Raw genomic sequence first — 6,970 nt, forward strand, 5'->3', positions numbered from 1 at the left:
TTATCAATTTGGTTGCCATTTTGTCATTGTTAGATAGAGCATTGAATAAGCTTTCCAACGCTTTGAACTGGGCGCGATTCGGAGTTACGGTTCTCAAGTTATGGCGAAAACAAAATTTGGTTTTTTCTGCTATCGCTTAGCGAGATTAAGCTTGCTAAGCGAAATCGCCTGGGACAAAAACTCGTTAAAAGGGGCAAAAAACACATTTTTAGGTATGTTTTTGGGGTATTTGTTCCCAACTCCATCAACCTTCATTTTTTTGGTCATTAGAGCTTAGAAGACAACTTTTTTGGCTTGCTCATGGATGATCCGGAGTCGGGAGCTTATTGGATCGTGTTTGACACCGTGAGAAATTGGGTTTTCTTCGCCTCCTCTTCTCGTTGTAACCATTTATATCGGGGTTTTGTTGTAAGTATACTTTATTTATATGTATATTTATTGCTCATGGTGTTGTTTAATGCTTTCATTACAAATCTTCATTAGTGATTGCTTTCTCTATGTGGATTTGAATTGTTTCAGACATGGATGATTCGAATCCGGGTTTAGGAAGAACATTTATTGGGTTTTAATTCTAGATATAGATTAAGGCTTAGTATTTACTTGTGCATCAAAGTTTAATGCTTCCATGTTGTTCGTGTTGTGCTGAGAAATCATTGACGCGAGCAAAACGGTTGATTTCTCACTTTGCGTTAGACATAACCTCTGTGTGAGTGGTACGTGATGATGTTGATGAGTAGTTTATGTTGATTTCAATTGAGTAGTAAGTTTAAGTATTTAACAGGTATATGAGTTCTAAATCTCGAGAGTCTCTATTGTCCGAATAATGAAATTATTTTTATGTTCATAAGATAATTCCCCCATTTACTTTAAACCCATTTTAACTCGAGCTCGAAACCATAGAAACTGTTGAACGACAGTTCGGTAGCACTAATCTTTGTGGACACGATAATTTTCTGGATGAATATTTCCAAATCTTTTGTTTCTTGTCGCTTTACCGCTTCAACAAAATGGCGTGGTAGAGTTGCTTGCCGCTTTACCGCTTTTCCGCAATACTTTCCATTTCTGGTTCCGCAATGGAACATCATGTATGGTTTCTTTTCACGAAGTTTCACCCAAGCAAGACAAATATTTTTGGATGTTTGCAAGATCCTCATATAAAGTATAAATCATGTAGTTTGGACCTCCAGTCTTTAAAAACTCTTTCTCCCTTACCTCTAGGAGGATTTATTTAATCTATTTCAATATTTTTCACTTCTTTTGATGGCGAGGATGTGATTACTTGTGGGGGGAGCCTTATTTCCCAAATTGAAAGGGAACTTATTATCAAAAAAGTAAACATGATTTGATGATATGACTACTTTATCATATAGGCCATTGAACATATATGCTTTGTTGTAAATATCATATCCCGTGAATACATATTCACAACCTTAACTAATGAGTTTAACTCTCTTAAAATTTATTGTTTGGATTCTAGATAACCCAAAAGTTAGAAAATAAGACAAGTTAAATTGTCTTTACTTCAATATTTCATAAGAAAATATTGTATTCTTAGATATGAGAACTCTATTAAGCACATAACGAACAATCAATTAAGTTTCTCCCGCCATTGAGATGCAACACCAATATCAGGCACATTAGCAATGACTAATTAATTAAAGGTTATATTCTTTATTTCATCTTTACCATATTTTTTTGAAAAAAATGTACATTTGTTTCGTTAATGATTCCATGCTTTTTATAAAAATTATTAAATATGTGGGGATCTAAATTTGTGTCTCTTTTACTAAAAAATATCTTAATATTCATATTGAGTTGATTTTCATTTTCTGTTACAAGCATCTTCATTTCTTCGTAAGACAAACATGAGTATAATTATTATGATTCAATAAATAATAAATATATTGTCTAGTTCAGGGCCAGCCTTGGGTCCGGGCAACCAGGCCCACAGTTCATACCTTCAAAAAATAGGGATCTCAAAAATATATTTTATAAATTATAAACCAGAAATAAATATATAAATATTAACTGTTCAACTTAATATTCAATGTAAACTAGTTAGCTTAGTGGTAAAGGAGCTTATTTTAGACTCAAAGGTCAATGGCTCAATCCATTGTACATATACTTTTACTATTTAAATGTATTATTTTACAAACAAAAAAAAAAGTCAAAATATGATATTATTTCTCTACCTTCATTTTTAATGTGTCAATTTTTAAAATTGGAACAGGGCCTCCAATTTTTTGGGGACGACCCTGGTCTAGTTTTGGTCAAGGTGTCATCAAGTTTTCATAAATTAGAATGTATTAAATATAGAGCATCAAATTCATTAATTAAAATTTTACATGAAATTTTTGTTATGTTAATTTAACTTTGAAAATCATATTTTTCAAAATCATTTTAAAATAATAGTTAAATTAACCTAAACTACTCAAGTTTGAAGTCCCCTGCTTTTTTCATGATAAAATCTCGAACGCCAAATATTAAAATCACACAACAAATAAATTGAATGAGATATTCTATTCACTTTAGTGTTTATTTGAGCATGTCATATGTGGTGTACCATTTCCCAACAAAATTACCAATATTAGTAACAACGTACAATCTGCCACTATGGTGTGACTTCCTAATTTAATTTAGTATTTAATAAAGTTTATTTATTTTCCTAACATATTCCGATTAGAGGATAAGAGTAATTTGGACATTTCCCTTTGGTGTATGGCATATTAGTCATTTACGTATGAGTGTCAAAAGGCTAATGTCAAGGAAGAAATCAAAAATTTCTCCCTCGTTATTCATCCTTTCACACGTGAGTGGAGAGGAAAAAGAAGGGGTGGTATTCCGTTCGGGAACCATAAATGAATGCGGTTGGAAAACTGATGATCTTGAATGGTGTCTCTGATCTCCTTTACAATGGCGTGGGGTGGTCCTGCGTGGTTAGCACTCCAATGTCCAAGTTAGCTCAAGATTCAATATAAGAGTAATGAAAAGTGGAGATCAAAGATTGTACCTTACGCTTAGCGTGTGAACTGATTTTTATACCTTGGGTCAATTGGAATGGGTTTGAGGTGGATTGAACCTTGGTCATTTGGACCTTTGGTCGACCTAAAACAGATTGAACCTTGGTCATTTGGGCCTTTGGTAGAAGCTATAGGTTAGAGTTACAAGAAATTAGATGAAGGAAATCTACACCAAACCATCATCATTAAAGAGAATAAAGGAGCATTTATCACAATATTTCAAGAGTGGATCACCTCAAGTCTTGAAGAGGTGGGTTTTTTCTCAGTTCTCTATCTTTAGGTAGGTTTAGATATTTTATTAGCTTGCATGTATGGAATAAGAGAATATATTTAGATTATGTCTTGAAATGTCATGTTAGTGATAAATTGAAACTGTAAGTTTTATGATCATAACGATTCACTTTATTTCATCTTTTATTTTGTGCATCATAATAATTAGGTGATTGATATGGTTTATAATAAATCACATGTGTTAGATTTCCTAATTGGAATTTTTTAGAATGCTAAAAGTATAGAAAATTGGACATGTATGTGATATTTAGATCATAATGTTTCATCTATAACTCCTATTAAAATATTTATGTATTTTCTTAAAACAAGATTCGATTGCCTTCTATTTGAGTACATATTTCATAGGTTTTGGCTTAGAATTATTGTTTTAACACATGTTTAACGTTGGGACAAAAATGCAGAAATTTGTTCGATTGCAAAATTTTGAAAAAAATACATACATGATTCGATTCAAATATATTTTTGAATTAATTCTCTCAAGTTGTGTTTGAAAGTATACATGAAGAGATTAATTTCTTGCATGGTTTTTGAAAAAAGGAATCATAAGATGGCACCAATTAGACTAGAAGATATTATAAAATGATGCTAATTTGAATCTCCAGCCATCAATTTTGTAATAATTATCCCTTGACTACTAACTTTTTACATTAAATTTAAAATAACTAAAAAATCAAATTGTTGTTTCTTTCTATGAAAAAAATTTAAGTAAAATAAAATTTATCATACACCTTTTTGAAACAAATTTTTCTAATGTAAGATACAAATATAAATGTATTTTTTTCTTTGATTTTAAGTGCTACTAATTAATACTCTAGACACCTTTCTTTCAAAAAAAAGATTACGATCTTAAATAATTTATGGTGTATTAATTTTAACATTTTAGATACCATTATATTCAATTTTGAAATTGGATCTTTACATTTTACTCTATAATTTTTTTTTTAAATAAAAAATATCGAAGTTGAAAATAGGAGTTAAAAACTATGAATTCCAGTATGGTGATAAATGTTCATACCACTTTGTTGTGATACAAGTGTGAGTTAGAAGTCTTAACATTGCTTTAAAAGGTGAATGTTGATTACTTTATAAGTGAAATGACATATAAACACAATATCTTAAAATTTTGGATAAATATATAGTCTCTCTCATTTTTGTGGTTGATTTTCATATCTTACTTAAGATAAATGAATATGTTTCTTTTAAAAAAATTAAAAACTTAAAATTTGAAGAAAAACAGAATTTGACAAATCAAGAAGAAAAAATAGAAAAAATTATCATTTAAATTAATATTAGTTAAAAAATAGCATCTTGATAAAATGAATAAGTCTCATCAACTTAAACGTATGTCAAATCAAACTATCCTTAAAATTTATTGAAGGAGCGATTACTTTGCAAGAAGTTATAGTTCATTCAATCACAAGAAAATAAAATCTCATATATTAAACTTCCAATCTTTGAGGGATTTAATTTTTTAGTCTAACAATATACAAATGTTGAAAGACATAATATATATGCTTGCTATCTAATTACAACAACCAATAGCACGTACAGGCCATAAGACCCAATTCTCTGCTGTTGATTCAACATCTTCTAAAGTAGGCATTTGAATCTTACCATTCTTCATATTTGTTCCTCCATTGCCTTTAGTTTTTATACCACTATTTTTGGTTGCACACTCCAACTTGTTCATAATTTCTTCCATACGTTTCATTGAATTCTCCATTGCTACTAATCTTGCATCTATATTAGTTTGTTGTTCCTTTATTTGATCTTGTTGCTCCTTTTGATTATCTTGTTGCTCCTTGATCTCTTTGAGGTCATCTTTTAAATTCAATAACGATGTTTTTTCTTCTGTCATTGATGAAATAATCTAATTATTAATTGATAAGTTGAACTTAATTATCACAGGATTTCAAGGTTTCACCAAAGAAGAATTTATTATTTCTCTCTATTTTTTAAAATCTTTCCCTCTCAGGATACTTATCATAAAACTTAGGCAATTGTTCTTTCTATATTCCTTATTATATATTGTGAGTGTTTTGAACTACTTTTCCTTTTAGCCGACTATTGTGCTAATTCATAGTTATTTGTCGGTGTAACAACCTAAATTATTGTTCTGTAACTAATTCTATATACTTGTATTCCTTTTTTAGACAGCTCTCAATCGAATAAGTTTACATTTTTTTGATACAAGATATGTTATATAAAACAAAATGTTACTATGCAAGCTTACTATTTTTATGTTAGTTTTATGCATTCTCGTAAATTAACTTTTATAACAAACCAATTAAATCATATTTTAAATATTTTGGCATCAAAATAAATTAATTATTAATCATAAAAGTTATGCTTTCCATAAAACTTAAAACGTTAGTTATACTTTAATACATAAGACAAATAAATAAATGAGCATGCTAAATTAGTAACTACGCCATATTAATCTATAAGAACAATAAGAGTATGAATATGAATATTTGAATCTACTGCTAATAGACTTTCTCGACAACGTTCATGGTGATGGATTCACCTTGAATGAAAGCAAGGATAATAATATAGAGATGACTAACAAATGGTTTTTGAATTTCTGTTCATGGTGGTGGATTGATCTTGCATGCATGTAATGGTAACTTGTATACGAGACAATTTCAATCTTTCATCTTTATTCCAAGTATGAAATAAAGTACAATTGAAATTTAAAAAAATATGACTTTTCTAATTTTCCCACTTATAGACCACATTTCCTAAAAGACCAAAATACCCTTCATTAAAAATACAAAGTTACATAAACGTCCCAACATCTTTGTTCTAATAAGTGTATTACAATTACTCTTAATTATGGTTTTAGCAATTTATGACTCTCCTTAACTCCAACTAGCCTTAATTTGTCTTTAGATATCATATAATATTGTGAAATGACAAAATATCCTTTAGTAGATGTGCCAATTTTCAAAATTCCCCTTACTCGATGTTAAAGTTTTCAAGTGTCCTTACTAATATAATTATCTTTTTGCGACATAACTATCCCGACTTGGTGAGTCGACTCATGGACTTCTCTGAATCAATTGATTTATCTTAGCTTTTCCTAAAAAAAAAATTATTAGAAGTCCTAAATTTTGATGTTTTGATTTAGCGTAGGAGTATTCGATATTTATAATATATTGTGATTTAGCTTAGAAGTATTCGATATTTATAAATAGCTATATATATATATATATATATATATATATATATATATATATATATATATATATATATATATTGAAAAGTTGTAGGAAAATTGTAGAAAAATAATATTTTATGTATTTTGCTGCAGGTTCGGGTTTGGGTGAAAAAAACCCGAACCCAACGGGTGTGGGCGTGAGTGTTATTTTGCCACACGAATAGCCTTTGTGTTTGGATTCAGGTAATGATTTTGCGTGCGGGTTAGGGTAATGTGAAACCTGCACCCAACCCTACCCGTTGTCATCCCTAGTATTAATGACCTTCATCTTATCTAGTGCCAACAACCTTAGTAGTGTTAGAATCTACGAACAAAACTTTCTTTTCTTCAATCACTTTGCATATTTTTAACATAGCACGATCAAAGTGGTGTCAATCCAAAACCAATGTTGATATAAGTAATTGTAACAATGGATTACTTTTTAGTCATGCTAACTTAT

Source organism: Vicia villosa, linkage group LG5 (assembly GCF_029867415.1).
Source record: "Vicia villosa cultivar HV-30 ecotype Madison, WI linkage group LG5, Vvil1.0, whole genome shotgun sequence".
NCBI classification, from domain to species: Eukaryota; Viridiplantae; Streptophyta; class Magnoliopsida; order Fabales; family Fabaceae; genus Vicia; species Vicia villosa.